We start from the raw sequence: 17,295 nt of genomic DNA, 5'->3' as shown, positions 1-17,295 counted from the left end.
GTTTTGTTTTCAGCTAATAGTTGCTGAGGGCCTCTGAATAAGGTCTCCTTTTCAGTAAATCTTAAAACTCTGTGTGATTCTCTGGCTCACAGCCAGTATTTGAAAGGTTTGTTTTTGTGACTTCCTTACCATTTTTCCTCTTAATGCCTCTTTTCTTAGTCATCTAACAGCTTTCTACTGTTCTCTTTTTCTTTTCTTTTCTTTTTGCCAGTTAGTTGGTAGAGATAATACTAGTGAAATTATATAGGCAAAATGAAGGCATAACCTTGTTTACCAAATGGCAAAGATCAGTTAGTTCCATTAGGAACTTGTTTACTTCCCTTGAATATTTCCTTTTAAGTTTAGTAAAATAAACAATAGACTGTTGAGTCCAATTAAAATTCCACGTGCTTTGTAGCTGTCACAGCAGCTGTTCTAATGTATTATTTCCGACAGCTGTCGTGGAGTACAGTATTCAAACAAATCAAGCAGAACTGCCAACTTTGGTCTGAGTGGGTAGTATAGATACCCAGGTTCTGTGTATTGACTCATTTATGATACAGCAAGGTTTTGGTCAATTAGCTTACCAATTAATGAGGAAGATAATATCTTCTTTTTAATTGGAAAATAATTAGGCCTACCTTGTTTACATGTGTTATTTTTCCCAGCTGTCCTGTGGCTTTTGCAGAAATGTTATACCAACAAGAAAAGCCACTTGCCTGGACCTGTTGACAGGCTGGTTTACTACAAGCTGTTCAGTTCACTTGGTACAGCAGCCCTTTTCTCTTGGATTTTCTTAGGACTATTAAAACATCAGCATTCATGAACTCTCCTCCCCTCCCCCCTCCCCCCGATTTTAAAGTGGATTCCGATCTCCCTTACAACTATGAAAACACAAAGGGGCAACTCTGTTGAGATAAACAGAGTTACAAGAGAGTAAAAGTGGTGCGAGATCAGAATCAGACACTATTTTAGTGAGAATACATTCAGTTCTTGTAAGGCTGTTACTAAACTCATTGTGGACTCCAAGTGCACTGAATTACATTGAGACAACAGCTCTTAAAACATGGAATGGAAAAAAATTAAGAGTCTGTTTTCCAAATATAGCACCATGAAATTGAAATACATGAAAAAACAAGCATTCACAAAACATACATGTTTGTAGAGTACTGACAGTTGAGATTACAGTATTTGGGTCATTTCCAGACTGTTAATGACCAGCTGGGATAGTTGTGTCTAAGGTGAAGCCAAGGACATTTTAAGACTTAACCAGCAAATAATTAACTTGGAAATAGCTCAAGCACTAGACATTTCTGCTGTTTTAAAGCACCACCTATTTTAAAAGACAAAATCTATGCTTAGTGAACAATAGATTTTAGAATCTGGTATTGCTTTCTATGTAAGATGCCAGAGTACTGTACTTCTGGTGGAGCAGAAGTGCATTTTTTGGTGTGGTTTATATGCTTGTTCTTTACCAATCAGATAAACAACAATTGGCAAAAGGACCACTGCACTGCTCTTCTCTTTTATAAAGCTTATGAGAGAAGGGAATATACTCCATTGAGACTAACGTAGGATTTACTTTCAAACAGGCTGTACTATAAAAGTACTTTAAGGATCTTAATAGTGCTTTGAGATTAGTTTTTCAAAATTATTCTGTTCCTCTCACATTTCTTTAATACTTAAAACAAAATATGGCATTAGACATTGTTGTGGCAGGAGGCTACTTTGTTAATAAGTATCTGTTATTAGCATGCAGCATCAACATGCAGATTAAGGGTTTGTAAAGTTGTGCTTTAGGATTAGGATGAACTTTTATAGCAGTTATTGTTGATTAATCTAGGCTAGACACTAAGGAATGATCGTGATGGATAGAAAAGTGATGCAAAAATAAAGATTATTCACCTGTAACCAGAGTTATTGCAGATGGTTTCTGCAGAGGTCAGGCATATCCCAAGAGTGGGAATCTGCAGAGGCCCTTTAAAGAAGATGCTTATCACGTGTTTAGTTTCTTTGCCTTTTGCACACTGACTTATACAATATTGTTGTGTCGTTGCTCATTAATATTTTACTGTGATGGTATTGGATATCAAATGTGTCCTGATTGCTCTCAACATAAGAAAAAAATCCATCATGTTTCCATAATTCCTTAAAAATAATTCACAAATCATCCATAGGCCAGCTGAGTTCTATGACAGAGGAACTGACGTTGATCCACTACCCTTTCTGGAAGGTGTCCCTGTAGTTAACGGGCATTACCAGACAGAATTTCAGGGAACCAGGGCAGCCAGCCAAAGAGGGATAAATTAAGTTATCCCATCTTGGAGGGTTGATAGCATTACCATATCATCTACTATTATTATGCACTAAACTATTTATTGCTCATTATTGTTGTTTGCCACTAGAAGAAGAGGAAAAAATATGTTTAGATCTGTATTAAAAGATTTAAAAACAGAAAAATATATTTTAATATCAAACGGCTATAGGACATGTAGCTAAAATGTCAGTATCAAACTAGAAATGGAATCATTACATCACTGAGAATTTGCTTCTCTAGGGAAACTGAAATTCCTGAAACTAAACCCAACCACATGTATACTAGCCATGATTGTATCTTGGAGGGTCTGAGATGACATTCAAGAGTAATGAGTGGTTGGATATCGTATTAAACAAAATAATATTTTTGGTACATGTGTTTTAAACATTTCCCTTTATGATTAATAGGGGTAAAACTGAATTGGGCAGTATAGTTTGTTTTTTTTATAGGGGAAATGCCGTTTCTAACCTGACCAATTAAAATATTAGTTTAGTTAACTAACAATATTCTTAAAACCTTGCATGTTTCTTTAGCTTAATTTTCCTTTACTACTTTTGCTTTTAAATAAAATATTTATTTTACTCCAAAGTGGAGTTGTGATACACTGAAAGGGAAATATGCTATGACTAATGAATGTAGAAAGTGGATAGATTTTAGCAGTAGTGGGTGATCCTAAAATGATCAGTTTCATATATTCAAGCTTTTATGAGAAGAGACTTTAATCTGAGGTACCCTCTACTTCCTGATTCCATTCTTGCTATAGATATAAGGGCTGATCCTGCCAAGTGGTGAGTGCCCACATTTTCCCAGTGACTTCAATGAAAACTGAGCTTGCTTGGTACTTCATGGGATTGTCCCCACAGTGAGACCAACTCTTGCTACTTAATTGCTTCCTCTTCTCAGGCCTGCTGGAGCAGGACCATGCAGAGACAAGGGGGATAGAGGAGGGGAATTCAGAAAGTTAATGTAACATTTCGGTCATCTGAATAGGTGGGTTCAAGTTTTGGCTGAAGGTTTGTCGGTTTTAATTTGATCTGAACGGCCCCTTGGTAAATGTTACTGAATTAATTAATGTTAACTAGATGCTCTTAGAGGTGTATGTCTTGTTTTTAGTGAGCTTTGACCTGTCTAATCGGAAGAAAAATCCCTATATATGTGACTCTATAAATGTTGTTCCCCTTCCACTTAGTCCCTCTCCCTGTACAGTTAAGACTGAGATTTTTGAGTTTCAAGCAGTTAATGTGCACAGACTTAAACGTGTGTGTGTGATTATATACATACAAACCAATGCAAGTACTATTCACACCCATTTTATTTAAAGTCTTTCTAAATTACGAACAATAATATATACATTCTTATTCTGAATGAAGGGATTTGGCTCCACTTAGTCCTGTAGTTAACATTACTAAATACACTGTCAGTTTAGGTGGGTGAGGTAATATCTTTCATTGGACTAACTTCTTTTGATGAGAGAGACAAGGTTTCAAGCTCTACAGAACTCTTCTTCAGGTCTGGAAAGGTACTCTGAGCATCACATCTGAATTCAAGGTGAAACAGATTGTTCATCATAAGTAGTTAGCACATATTCTAAGAAACCATTCAAGGTAGAACAATGAGTCTTTGTGACACCTTAGAGACTAACAAATTATTGGGCATAACCTTTCATGGGATATAACCCACTTCATCAGATGCATGGAGTGGAAAATACAGTAAGCAGTATAAATATCACAACACATGAAAAGATGGGAGTTGCCTTACCAAGCGGGGGACGGGGGGATGAGTGCTAATGAGGCCAATTCAGTTAGGGTGGATGTGGTCCATTCCCAACAGTTGACAAGAAGGGGTGAATATCAACAGAGGGAAAATTCCTTTTTGTAGTGCTAACGAGGCCAATTCAATCAAAGTGGATGTGGTCCATTCCCAGCAGTTAACAAAAAGGTGAGAATATCAACAGAATTATCATACAAAATTATTTTTTGTAGTGACCCAACCACTCTCATTCTTTATTCAGGCCTAATATGATGGTGTCAAGTTTGCAATTAATTCCAGTTCTGCAGTTTTTCGCTGAAATCTGTTTCTGAAGTTTTTTTTGTGAAGAATTGCGAGTTTGAAGTCTGTTAGAGTGTCCAGGGAGATGACATGCTCTCCTACTGATATTTAATGTTACAGTTCTTGATGTCTGATTTGTGTCCATTTATTTTTTGTGTAGAGGACTGTCTGGGTTGGCTAGTGTACATGGCAGAGGGGCATTGCTAGCACATGATGGCATATATCACATTGGTAGATGTGCAGGTGAACGAGCCTTGATGGTGTGACTAATGTGGTTGGGTCCTATGAAGGTGTCCCTTGAATAGATATTCGGACAAAGTTGGCAACAGGGTTTGTTGCAGGGATTGGTTCCTGGGTTAGTGGTTTCTGTTGTGTAGTGTGTAGTTGCTGGTGAGTATTTGCTTCGGGGGGGGGGTTACTGTAAGCGAGGACTAGCCTGTCTCCCAAGGTCTGTGAGAGTGAGGGATCATCCTTCAGGATAGGTTGTAGATCCTGGATGATGCGCTGGAGAGATTTTAGTTGGGGGCTGAAGGTGATGGATAGTGGCGTTCTGTTACTTTCTTGGTTGGGCCTGTCCCGTAGTAGTACCCTTCTGGGTACCCTTCTGGCTCTGTCAGTCTGTTTCCTCACTTCCCCAGGTGGGTATTGTAGTTTTAAGAACGCCTGATAGATATCCTGTAGGTGTTTGTCTCTGTCTGAGGGATTGGAGCAAATGCTGTTCTTTCAGAGGGCTTGATTGTAGACAATGGATCGTGTCTTGTGGTCTGGATAAAAGCTGGAGGCATGTACGTATAGCGATCAGAAGGTTTCTGGTATAGGGTGGTGTTTATGTGACCATCGCTTATTTGTACTGTAATGTCAGGAAGTGGATCTCTTGTGTGGACTGGTCCAAGCTGAGGTGATGGTGGGGTGGAAATTGTTGAAATCAGGTGGAATTCCTCAAGGGCCTCCTTCCCATGGGTCCAGATGATGATGTCACCAACGTAGCGCAAGTAGAGTAGGGGCGCTAGGGGCTGAGGAAGCATCGTTCTAAGTCAGCCATAAAAATGTTGGCATACTGTGGGGCCACATGGGTACCCATAGCAGTGCCACTGACTTGAAGGTATAAATGTCCCCAAATCTGAAATAGTGGTGGGAGAGGACAAAGTCACAAAGCTCAGCCACAGGTTTTCCATGACATTATCGGGGATATTGTTCCTGATGGCTGTAGTCCATCTTTGTGTGGAATGTTGGTGTAGAGAGCTTCTACATCCATAGTTGCTAGGATGGTGTTTTCTGGAAGATCACCAATAGAGTGTAGTTTCCTCAGGAAGTCAGTGGTGTCTCAAAGATATTAGGAGTGCTGGTAGCATAGGGCCTGAGGAGAGAGACTACACTAGCCAGACAAACCTGCTGTCAGGGTGCCAATGCCTGAGATGATGGGGCATCCAGGATTCCCAGGTTCATGGATCTTGGGTAGCAGATAAAATACCCCAGGTCGGGGCTCTAGAAGTGTGTCTGTGTTGATTTGTTCCTGTGCTTCTTCAGGGAATTTCTTGAGCAGATGGTGCAGTTTCTTTTGGTACTCCTCAGTGGGATCAGAGGGTAATGGCCTGTAGACTATGGTGTCAGAGAGTTGCCTAGCAGCCTCTCGTTCATACTCCGACCTATTCATGATGACTACAGCACCTTGTTTGTCAGCCTTTTTGATTATAAAGTCAGAGTTGTTTCTGAGGCTGTGGATGGTTTTGGCTTCTGCACGGCTGAGGTTATGGGGCTAGTGATGCTGCTTTTCCACAATTTCAGCTCGTGCATGTGGGCAGAAGCACTCTGTGTAGAAGTCTAGTCTGTTGTTTTGACCATCCGGAGGAGCCCATGCAGAATTCTTCATCTTGAAGTGTTGGTAGGAAGGTTTCTGTGGGTTAGTGTGCTGTTCAGTGGTGTGGTGGAAATATCCCTTGAGTCGGAGATGGCGAAAGTAGGATTCCAGTTCACCGCAGAACTGTATCATGTTCATGGGGGTGGTGGGGCAGAAGGAGAGGCCCCAAGATAGGACAGACTCTTCTGCTGGGTTAAAAGTAGAGTGATATAGTGGCCTGTTAACACCGCTGCAGTCATAGGACAAAAAGAGGTTTGTTCAGAGGGGTAGCCATGTTAATCTATATCCACAAAGACAGTGAGGAGTCCGGTGGCACCTTAAAGACTAACAGATTTATTTGGGCATAAGCTTTCATGGGTAAAAACCCAGGGTTTTTTAACCCATGAAAGCTTATGTCCAAATTTTTTTCCCATGAAAGCTTATGCCAAAATAAATCTGCTAGTCTTTAAGGTGCCACCGGACACCTCATTGTTTTTGAGGTTTGTTTGTTTGGTTGTTAGATTGTTGTAATATGCCACAAATTGAATGCGTCTGTTCAATCCGTGATTTTTAGCATCTAGCAGAATTATGAATTTAAGCTCCTTGGCTCATCTTTTGAAAGTGTTGAGCAGGTTTCCTTTGTGGATGAAGGAACTGGTAGGTGAGATAGAGAGGTGATCGCTTTGTGAAAAGTCCTCATCCACAGGTGATGGTGATTTTGTCTCTTATCACTTTGCTGTGTGAATTCATTCGAAAGCTTAGTGATTGTCTTGTTTCACCCACATAGTTGTTGTTGGGGCATTTAGTGCACTGGATGGGGTACGTAACATGTCATGATAGGTATGTGTAGGACCCCTGGGTCTTGAAAGGTGTGTTGTTGGGGGTATTAATCATTGTAGCAGTGGATGTACCTCTGCTGGTTTTGCAGCTGTTGTTCTGGCAGGGTCTGGTGCTGCTTTGAGTTGGTGTATCTTAGTCTGTGGGGAGGTTGGAGTGTTGTTTGAAGGCCAGAATTGGGGATTCAAGAAAGATTTCTTTCACGATGGTGTCCTCATCGAGTATGGAAAGTAGTTGTTTGAAGATATCCCATATGGGTTCCAGCATGGGGTGGCAGGTGACAACTAGGGGTGTGCAGTCAGAAAGGGTTTTATTTCTGTGGAAGCAAGTTCTCATGGAGTATTTGGGTGCCTCATACCATGATACAATCTACTTTTTTCATGGAGTGTCTTTGTTTGATACAAATAGTTTTAAGTTTGGTAAGGTGTCTATTCTGGACTTTCTCTATGGAGCATATTCTGTGGTATCTGAGTTCCTAGCTGTAGATAACAGATTTTTTGGAGTCTTTTTAGGTGATTACTGTATCTATCAAGGAAGGCGTAGTGATCTGTGGATTTCTTGTATATGGTTGTCTGTAGGGTTCCATTGCTGAATCTGATTGTGGTGTCTAAGAAGTTGATGCTAGTGTGGAAGTGTTCTAGAAAGACTTTAACAGATGGGTGATGATTGTTAAGTTGTAGCAGAAATCTCTGAGGCAGTTTAAGTCCAGAAGATGAAAACATCATCTGTATCTGAGGTTTGTCATTGGTTTTGTGGTGAATTTGTCCAGAATTTATTTTTCAAGGTGGCCCACGAAGAGGTTGGCATATTGGGGAGCCATCCTAGTACCGATGGCTGTTCTCATGGTTTAGACAAAGTGTTTGTTGTTGAATGTAAATTGTCATGGCTGAGGATGAAATGGATGAGTTTGGCGATGTGTTTGGGGTAGATATCTGAGGGTTGTCCATTGTCTTGTAAATATTTGAGGCAAGCAACTATGCTGTCATGGTGAGGTATGTTGGTGTATGGGGAAGTGACATCCCTGGTGTTCTGAAGGAGGTTGTTAATGCTGTGGAGTTTGTGGAGGAAGTCAGTTGTGTCCTGGAGTAGGCTGGCCCTTTGGGTGGCAAGTGGTTTGAGGATGGTTTCTATGAGTCCTGATATTACTTTAGTAAGAGTGCTGTGGCCAGATATGATGGGTCTGGCTTGGTTTCCTTTTTTTTTGTATCTTGGGAAGCATGTAGAAGATCCCTGAGGTGGGTTCATGGGGGATGAGTTTACAGAGCTTATCTTGGAGTTTCAGAGTAGCAGCCGTGTTAGTCTGTTTTCGCAAAAAGAAAAGGAGTACTTGTGGCACCTTAGAGACTAACAAATTTATTAGAGCATAAGCTTTCGTGAGCTACAGCTCACGCATCCGATGAAGTGAGCTGTAGCTCACGAAAGCTTATGCTCTAATAAATTTGTTAGTCTCTAAGGTGCCACAAGTACTCCTTTTCTATCTTGGAGTTGTTTGGGGAAGGATTTGCTGATATCTTTAAGTTCCTACACTGCATATAGCTTACATTTGTGCAGTTCCATCAGAATGAAATAAAAGCATTTTATGGGAACTGTACTACCCTATCAGTTCACCTTCAGGCCTTTTTTGGGGGGAGGGGCATTTTTCCCCCTTGTTTAGTTGGGTTTATTTCTCTTCTGATCCTGTGTGCAGCTACCAAGAAGCCAGGGGCATTTGTGCACCAGGTCGGGAGCAACAATGAACAAACTCAGAATCACTGAGCCCTGTTCTATACCCACAGTCTCCAGGAAGCAGTGTCTGCCCGTTCTGCCTTTAGCCCCAGTGCTGCTCCTCCTAGCTTAGTGGAGGAGTTGGAGGGATGACAACCTGATGTGCTGCTAATCCTCTTCTTTGGGCTAGGGTAATGGGGGTGAGACTGCCTGCATTACTGCCTGCAGCTGCTATGACTCTTCTTTCCCTAGCTTTTGGAAGGGTCTACCTCAGTTGCTGCCCCATGTGAGGGTTTCTCAGAATCACAGACAACCTGGGGAAGGACCCGCACTATAGCTGGTCACTCGCTTGTCCTGTGAAGGAGTCCTATGTGGGGATAGGGGTATACACTTGCCCTCTTTGCTCTTCTTTACCATTTCCCAACACAGGGGCCTGAGGAGTGCAAAGGGAGTCCCATCATTCCTTCTCCTATTGGTTTCAGTGTTGCGAGGCCTTGTGGCGAAATCAAGGGAGTGGACAGGGATGGGGATCCCTCTTCTTTCCCTCCTGCTAGCTCTGGTGTTCTCCCTATTCCCAATGAGGGTTCTAAGAGTGAAAGAGGCTTCTGCCCTGGTCTGGCAAGGGGATGGTGGAGGGTCTCCAGCCCTGTTCCTTCCCCTTAGTCCTTTGAAGGTGTTTAAGGGGGAAGAACTTTCAGTTTTATTTGTCCCCTGCCCCAGGGAAGGGTCCAGTGGGCGATTCTACTTTGGCTTTGTTGCACCCCACCTCTTTCCTATTCATCTTTCATTAGGTTCTGTTGCAAGGCCAAGGGGATGAGAAGGGGAGAAAGCTGGCCTGATCTTGCTACTCCCTATGTCTCTCTTCCAGCTCTGTGCATGATACAATGGGGTGAGGGAAAGGTACCCTTCCCAGCTTTGTATGGCGGTTCAATGTGTGGGGCCTGGTGTACCCTACAGAATTAAGTGAAGGAAGCTGCTTTAAGTTGACCTGTTAATGTATGTATCTACACTACTGGATCCTTTACGTCGACCTAAGTCACCTCTGATGTCGACTTCTGTAATTTACCTCTGCAAGAGGCATAGCACTTAGTTCAATCTTCATAGCCCCTTGGCGAGGTAGTGCGACGCATCATTGTGTAATTCAACTTAATGGCCTCCAGGTGGCGTCCCACAATGCTTATCTGTGACTGTTCTGGAGATCATTCTCAACTCTGCTGCACTGCAGCCAGGTACACAGGAAACATGCCCTCCCCTGCTAAACTCTGGGAACTTTTGAATTCCCATTTCCCGTTTGATCAGCATTGGGAGCGTGCCAGTTTGAGCACAGCTGATCATGGAGACTACATGCCCCAAATGTGCTCCAGCCTGATCTGCACACGGAGGTGGGGGATCTCATCACTGTGTGGGGAGAAGAGTCTGTGCAGGCAGAGCTCCGATCCAGCACAAGAATCGCTGACATCTATGCAAAAATCACTCGTGAAATGCCATGAGGGACACACAGCAGTCCTATTTGAAAATAAAAGAACTTTGCCAAGTGTACAGAAGGCAAGGGAGGTGAACAGTTGTTCCGGTGCTGAACCCCGCGCATGTCGGTTCAACAACAAGCAGCATACTGTTCTTGGGGGTGAACCTACCAGCACAAGGAACGTGGACACCTCACAGGTGTGTGAGTCTAGGGACAACAAGGAGGATTATATGTTGGATGAGAAAGAGGAGGAGGAGGATAATGGGAGACAGGCGAGCGGTGGATCCATTCTCCCCAACAGCCAGGAAATATTTTTAACTCTGGGGCCCTGTGGGTCGCAGGACAACACGGCGGCTGACCGTGATGCCAGGGAAGGCACCTCTGGTGAGTATACAGTGAAAATAAAAGTCCAGTTAAACTTTAGCGGTCACACACATTCAATGATATTGCATGTTTACTGTGAAGAAAAAGCGAGCTGCTGTAGTTCTCTGCTTACAATAGGCCGCTCCAGCCATGCAGAGAGTGGCCCCCGGAAGAGACTGTTTATGTGGACTGTTTATGAGGCTCAAGAATCCTCCATGGATATCTCTAGGAAACTTTCATGGAGGTACTGTACTTTGCAGAAGGATTCTGGGAAGGGCAATCTATTTCTTCCACCACGGTAGGACACTTTCCCACGCAACTCCTGAATTAATTCTGCTGGCATCATTGCGGTACACAGCATAGCAGCATAAAGACCAGGTCTATACCCAGATGCTTGCAGCATCTCCTTCCTTTCCACCTCTGTTAACCTCAGGAGACTGGTATCACATAGAATCAGCTAGGAGAAACAGGTGAAGTTCTCATTAAAAGTGCTCTTACACAGAAAAAAAGGGCATGTAGACCCACCACACCCATCCACATTCCAGATCGCCAAACCATGCGGCTGCTAATGTGCCTTTACTGTGCTAGGCATGGGTCAGCAAGTAGTTTAAATGACTGATAAGGGGCTGGGGCCCCACATGAGAGATTCTGCAATTTGGGAGTGAAAACGTTCCCCTCCGTGCCGTTCGTAAATAGCTTCCCATGGTGCTATGGGGAAGGGCCATTGTTCTACCTGTGCTCCTGACATGAGCCTGCCATAAACTTCATTAAAAGTGCAGTCTTCTCACCATGGAGGTCTACTCACCATGGCTGGAGCAGCAAGGAGGCACAGTGAACGGTTATGGATTCTGATTGTTATGGCTTGCACCTAGTTTTTTTTAAATGAAAATGGCCTTTCTATGGAAACATTTTATTCATATACAATGGCTCCTTTATTTTTTCCCCTGACTGACAGCTGGAAGCGTGTCCTTCAGCAGGTCATCGGCACCTGAAAGCAGACTTTTGGTGATTAGAAGGAGGAGAAATAGAACATGGGAAGACATGTTCACCGAGGTAATGAATGCCTTCGGGACAACTGACACAGAGCTGAGAGCGTGGAGGATTTCACAGTCTGAGGAGTTAGACATGGACATGGAGAGCAGGAAAGCTTCCAATGAGTGAGAGTGTGCGGCACAGGATGAGATGCTTCTGATTATGAGGGACCAAGCAGACATGTTGAGGTGTCTGGTTGAACTGTAGCAACAGAAGCAGGAGGGTAGAGTCCCTTGGCAGACCCTGGTGGACAGCCAGCTAGCATCACCTGGTACAGAATCACCCTCCCCCAAGCGTTCCATGAGGTGTGGGCGAAAAGTCCATTATCCCTTTTGCTTAACTCGGGGGAGCAGAAGGGGGCAGAGTACAAGGAACAGAAGGTGTCCATTCACAGACTTTTAATGGTCTGGAATGCAGTGTTATGTTACACAGCTGAAAATGTTTCTCCCGTTCCAACTTTATAACCCCTTTCATAGATTCATAGATTCATAGATACTAAGGTCAGAAGGGACCACTCTGATCATCTAGTCCGACCTCCTGCACAGCGCAGGCCACAGAATGTCACCCACCACTCCTATGAAAAACCTCACCCATGTCTGAGCTATTGAAGTCCTCAAATCATGGTTCAAAACTTCAAGGAGCAGAGAAGCCTCCCTCCAGTCAACCATGCCCCATGCTACAGAGGAAGGCGAAAAACCTCCAGGGCCTCTCCAATCTGCCCTGGAGGAAAATTCCTTCCCGACCCCAAATATGGCAATCAGCTAAACCCTGAACATATGGGCAAGATTCACCAGCCAGATACCCAGGAAAGAATTTTCTATAGTAACTCAGATCCCATCCATCTAATATCCCATCTCAGGGGATTTGGCCTATTTACCCTGAATATTTAAAGATCAGTTACTTACCAAAATCCCATTATCCCATCATACCATCTCCTCCATAAACTTATCGAGTAGAATCTTAAAACCAGATAGATCTTTTGCCCCCACTGCTTCCCTTGGAAGGTTATTCCAAAACTTCACTCCTCTGATGGTTAAAAACCTTCGTCTGATTTCAAGTCTAAACTTCCTGGTGGCCAGTTTATACCCATTTGTTCTTGTGTCCACATTGGTGCTGAGCTTAAATAATTCCTCTCCCTCTCCTATATTTATCCCTCTGATATATTTATAGAGAGCAATCATATCTCCCCTCAACCTTTTTTTAGTTAGGCTAAACAAGCCAAGCTCCTTAAGTCTCCTTTCATAAGACAAGTTTTCCATTCCTCGGATCATCCTAGTAGCCCTTCTCTGTACCTGCTCCAGTTTGAATTCATCCTTTTTAAACATGGGAGACCAGAACTGCACACAGTATTCTATGTGAGGTCTCACCAGTGCCTTGTATAACGGTACTAAAACCTCCTTATCCCTACTGGAAATGCCTCTCCTGATGCATCCCAAAACCGCATTAGCTTTTTTCACAGCCATATCACATTGGTAGCTCATAGTCATCCTATGATCAACCAATACTCCAAGGTCCTTCTCCTCTTCCGTTACTTCTAATTGATGCGTCCCCAGCTTATAACTAAAATTCTTGTTATTAATCCCTAAATGCATAACCTTACACTTCTCACTATTAAATTTCATCCTATTACTATTACTCCAGTTTACAAGGTCATGCAGATCCTCCTGTATAATATCCCGATCCTTCTCCGAATTGGCAATACCTCCCAGCTTTGTATCATCTGCAAACTTTATTAGCACACTCCCACTTTTTGTGCCAAGGTCAGTAACAAAAAGATTAAATAAGATTGGTCCCAAAACCGATCCCTGAGGAACTCCACTGGTAACCTCCCTCCAACCTGACAGTTTGCCTTTCAGTAGGACCCGTTGCAGTCTCCCCTTTAACCAATTCCTTATCCACCTTCTGATGTTCATATTGATCCCCATCTTCTCCAATTTAACTAATAATTCCCCATGTGGCACGGTATCAAATGCCTTACTGAAATCTAGGTAAATTAGATCCACTGCATTTCCTTTATCTAAAAAATCTGTTACTTTTTCAAAAAAGGAGATTAGGTTGGTTTGGCACGATCTACCTTTTGTAAAACCATGTTGTATTTTGTCCCATTTACCATTGACTTCAATGTCCTTAACTAATTTCTCCTTCAAAATTTTTTCCAGGACCTTGCATACTACAGATGTCAAACTAACTGGCCTGTAGTTACCTGGATCACATTTTTTTCCTTTCTTAAAAATAGGAACTATATTAGCAATTCTCCAATCATTCGGTACTATTCCTGAGTTTACAGATTCATTAAAAATTCTTGCTAATGGGCTTGCAATTTCAGGTGCCAATTCCTTTAATATTCTTGGATGAAGATTATCTGGGCCCCCCGATTTAGTCCCATTAAGCTGTTTCAGTTTCGCTTCTACCTCTGATATGGTAATATCTACCTCTATATCCTCCTTCCCATTTGTCATGCTACCATTATCCCCAAGATCCTCTTTAGCCTTATTAAAGACTGAGGCAAAGTATTTGTTTAGATATTGGGCCATGCCTAGATTATCTTTAACCTCCGCTCCATCCTCAGTGTTAAGCGGCCCCACTTCTTCCTTCTTAGTTTTCTTCTTATTTATATGGCTATAGAACCTTTTACTATTGGTTTTAATTCCCTTTGCAAGGTCCAACTCTACTCGACTTTTAGCCTCTCTGACTTTATCCCTACATTTCCCCCGAGGTTACATTTTCTTTCTATTCTCCCTCTGTACTCATGTTTGTTAAATAAAGTAAATGGATTTGAGAAATAAATATTCTTTATTGAGTAGAAGCAGTGGGCTTTGGTGGAGGGTTGGCTTTACAGGGACAGTGATACAAGCCCGGTGAAGGTTTGGAAAAGCATAGTGCAGACAAGCAGCTCACATTACTCTGACTCATTACTGAAATGGCTTTTCAAAGCCTTGCAGATATGCAGAGCCCCTTGCTGTGCTCTTCTTATTGCCCTGGTGTCTGGCTGCTCAAAAATGGCTGCCATGCAATCTGCCTCAACTGCCCACCCATGTGGAAAATTTCCCCCCTTTTTTCCACAGATATTATGGACCACACAACAGGCAGCTATAAACATGGGGCTGTTCTCCTCACTAAGGTCCACCCTTGTTAGTAGACTTCTCCAGGGCCCTTTCAAATGACCGAAGGCACATTCAACCACTATTCTGCACTTGCTGAGCCTATAGTTGAATCGTTCCTTACTGCTGTCCAGGCGGCCAATGTATAGTTTCATGAGCTATGGGAGCAAGAGGTAGGCTGAGTCCCCCCAGGATAACTGTAGGCATCTCAACATTATCAATGTTCATTTTGTGGTCTGGAAAGAAAGTCCCGGATTGCAGATTTTTGAACAGACCAAGTTTCTAAAGATGTGCGTGTTATGAACCATTCCCGACCATCCTACATTGATGTCTATGAAATGCCCCTTGTGATCCACCAGCACTTGCAACACCATTGGAAAGTATCCCTTTCAGTTCATGTACTCTTTGGCAAGGTGGTCTGGTGCCAAGATGGGGATATGCCATCTATCATCCCACCATATATCCCATCCCATATCCTATCGGCCCATGGGAATCCCATCACGGCAAAACTGTCCTGCACATTTCCTGGACTCGCAACCCTTGGTAGCAGAAATCGATTAATGGCCCTGTACACTTGAAGCACAGCAGCTTCCATGGTTGATTTACCTGCTCCAAATTGGTTCCCTACTGACCAGTAATTGTCTGGCATTGCAAGCTTCCAAATGGCGATTGCCATTTGTTTCTCCACTGTCAGAGCAGCTCTCATTTTTGTGTTGCTGAACTGAAGAACAGGGGAAAGCTCTGTACAAAGTTACTGGAAGGTGGTCTTCCGCATTCAAAAGTTCTGCAGCCACTGCTCGTCATCCCATACCTGCAAAATGATGCAGTCCCACCAGACAGTGTTTGTTTCATGGGACCAGAAATGGTGCAACAGAGTGCAGCTGATTTGTGAGTGCCATCAGCAACTGTGAATTGTTTTTTTCAATGGCTTCCCTAGCAGGGCTGTTTGCAGGACATAGGTATGTTCTGTGTGGCAGATCCTACTTAGGCTCTGGAAATACTGCAGGAGAAGGCGTGAGGTGTTTGAGATGCTCACAGCAAGAGTGCACAGCTGAGCAGGCTCCATGCTTCTAGGATTGTGGCGTACGCGTGGTGGTTTTAAGGTGCAAAAATCACTGGGTTGTTTGCTGTTGATGTGAGAGAGGGAGCATAGTGCATCATGGGATGCCAACACAATATTCCCATTCTCCCCACGACAATGTTTTAATCCCATGAGGCATTGCACAAACTTCCCAAAACACACTAGAGCAATTTGCACTTTGGGATAACTACCCATTGTGCACTGCTTTGTGCGTCAGTGCAGGCACTGCTAGTGAGGACGCACTCCATCGAGATAATAAGCATGGTGTGGCTATGCACCATCGACTTAATTAATTCAGGGACTCAAGGTTAAATTATATAAAGGTGACTTAATTTTGTAGTGTAGACAAGCCTTGGGAGAACAATGTCCTCCTTCCCTTCCCTGGCTCTATGAAGGGGTTCTGAGCTGCTCCTATTTCCCACAGCAATTCAGATGAGGGAGGGAAAACCACTAGCCACGTCTCTGCCCTTCTCCAAGGCTGCTGCAAACCCCCAGCAGTAGCAACTCACTTTTTCAATGTGATAATCAAACACACTGTTGGAAAGTCTGGGGAAGAAAATGCACAAGATTACTCCCAGAGACATGCACAATACCAAACGTGCTATTGTATGAGATTATGGTATGACACTGGCCATCAACTCAGAAGTGAAACTGGCTGACCCTGTATGAATAAAATAAATAAACTGGGCGGAAAAAGAAAGCTATGTTTTCCTCTAATCTCTTTCATTTATAGTAATCTCAGGTGTTACTTATAACAACGATAGCTAAGAAAAACCTCAGACAAGTGTGATTTTTGAGTTCACAGTGTCTCTTTAGGTTTAGAGTTTGACAATTCTCTCCCTAGAAAAAGATGTATTGTAGCAGTTTGTTCAATTGCTAGGAAAACAAAATAATAAATCTAGCTCTCCTCGTTCAGAAAGGGGACTGTGCAGGTTCATCATGTTTCTCAATGGCCACTTTGTTCTAGTTTCCATTGTGCAGATGGAGGTTTAGATTAAAAGAGAACCTTGTATTTTTCCGCTAAGACATTAGTAACATCAAATTATTTATAAGGAAAAAAAAATCAGCTATTTCTATGACCGTATAGTACTGCTGTTGTTTTTCTGTCACTTTCTGAATTAATTGAGCCCCCAGCAGAGCAGTAACTACCAAAAACATGTGTGTTTCAAAAACACTATGTGCTTTTTTAAACAATGGAATATATTTCAAATACTCCTTTTTAAACAAAGGAATATGGTATTCTATTATCTTTTTCTGACATCTGTAATGATGAGGTGTCAGGGTAAGCACTGAGCTAGAGGAAAGGAGGTACATATAAAATACCTGTAACTGGTCTCTCGGAAGTCTAGTTTTAAAAATTTAAGGGGGCTGTCAGTGTTGTACGGTACTGTACTTGTATGGTAGCATTAAATATCATCTACAGATGTTGTCCCCACCTATTTCCTAGTGATTTTTATCAAATTACTACAAATTCTTTCCCTGTCCCTGCCACGCCCACCCAGAAGAAGATGAAGAAAAAAACCCTGGCAT

The 17,295-nt window shown here is 42.7% G+C and overlaps 1 protein-coding gene across 50 annotated transcripts in view; it reads left to right on the top strand.

Annotated features, from left to right (window-relative positions):
* PTPRD (protein tyrosine phosphatase receptor type D) overlaps positions 1 to 17,295 on the top strand; it is a 1,712,576-nt gene that overhangs the window by 1,279,892 nt on the left and 415,389 nt on the right. The gene's annotated exons all lie outside the window — the stretch shown is intronic.

This window comes from Dermochelys coriacea, chromosome 5, assembly GCF_009764565.3.
Source record: "Dermochelys coriacea isolate rDerCor1 chromosome 5, rDerCor1.pri.v4, whole genome shotgun sequence".
Taxonomy (NCBI): Eukaryota; Metazoa; Chordata; order Testudines; family Dermochelyidae; genus Dermochelys; species Dermochelys coriacea.
The sequence above is the reverse complement of the archived record's forward strand: the minus strand, read 5'-3'. Positions and strand labels throughout refer to the sequence as shown.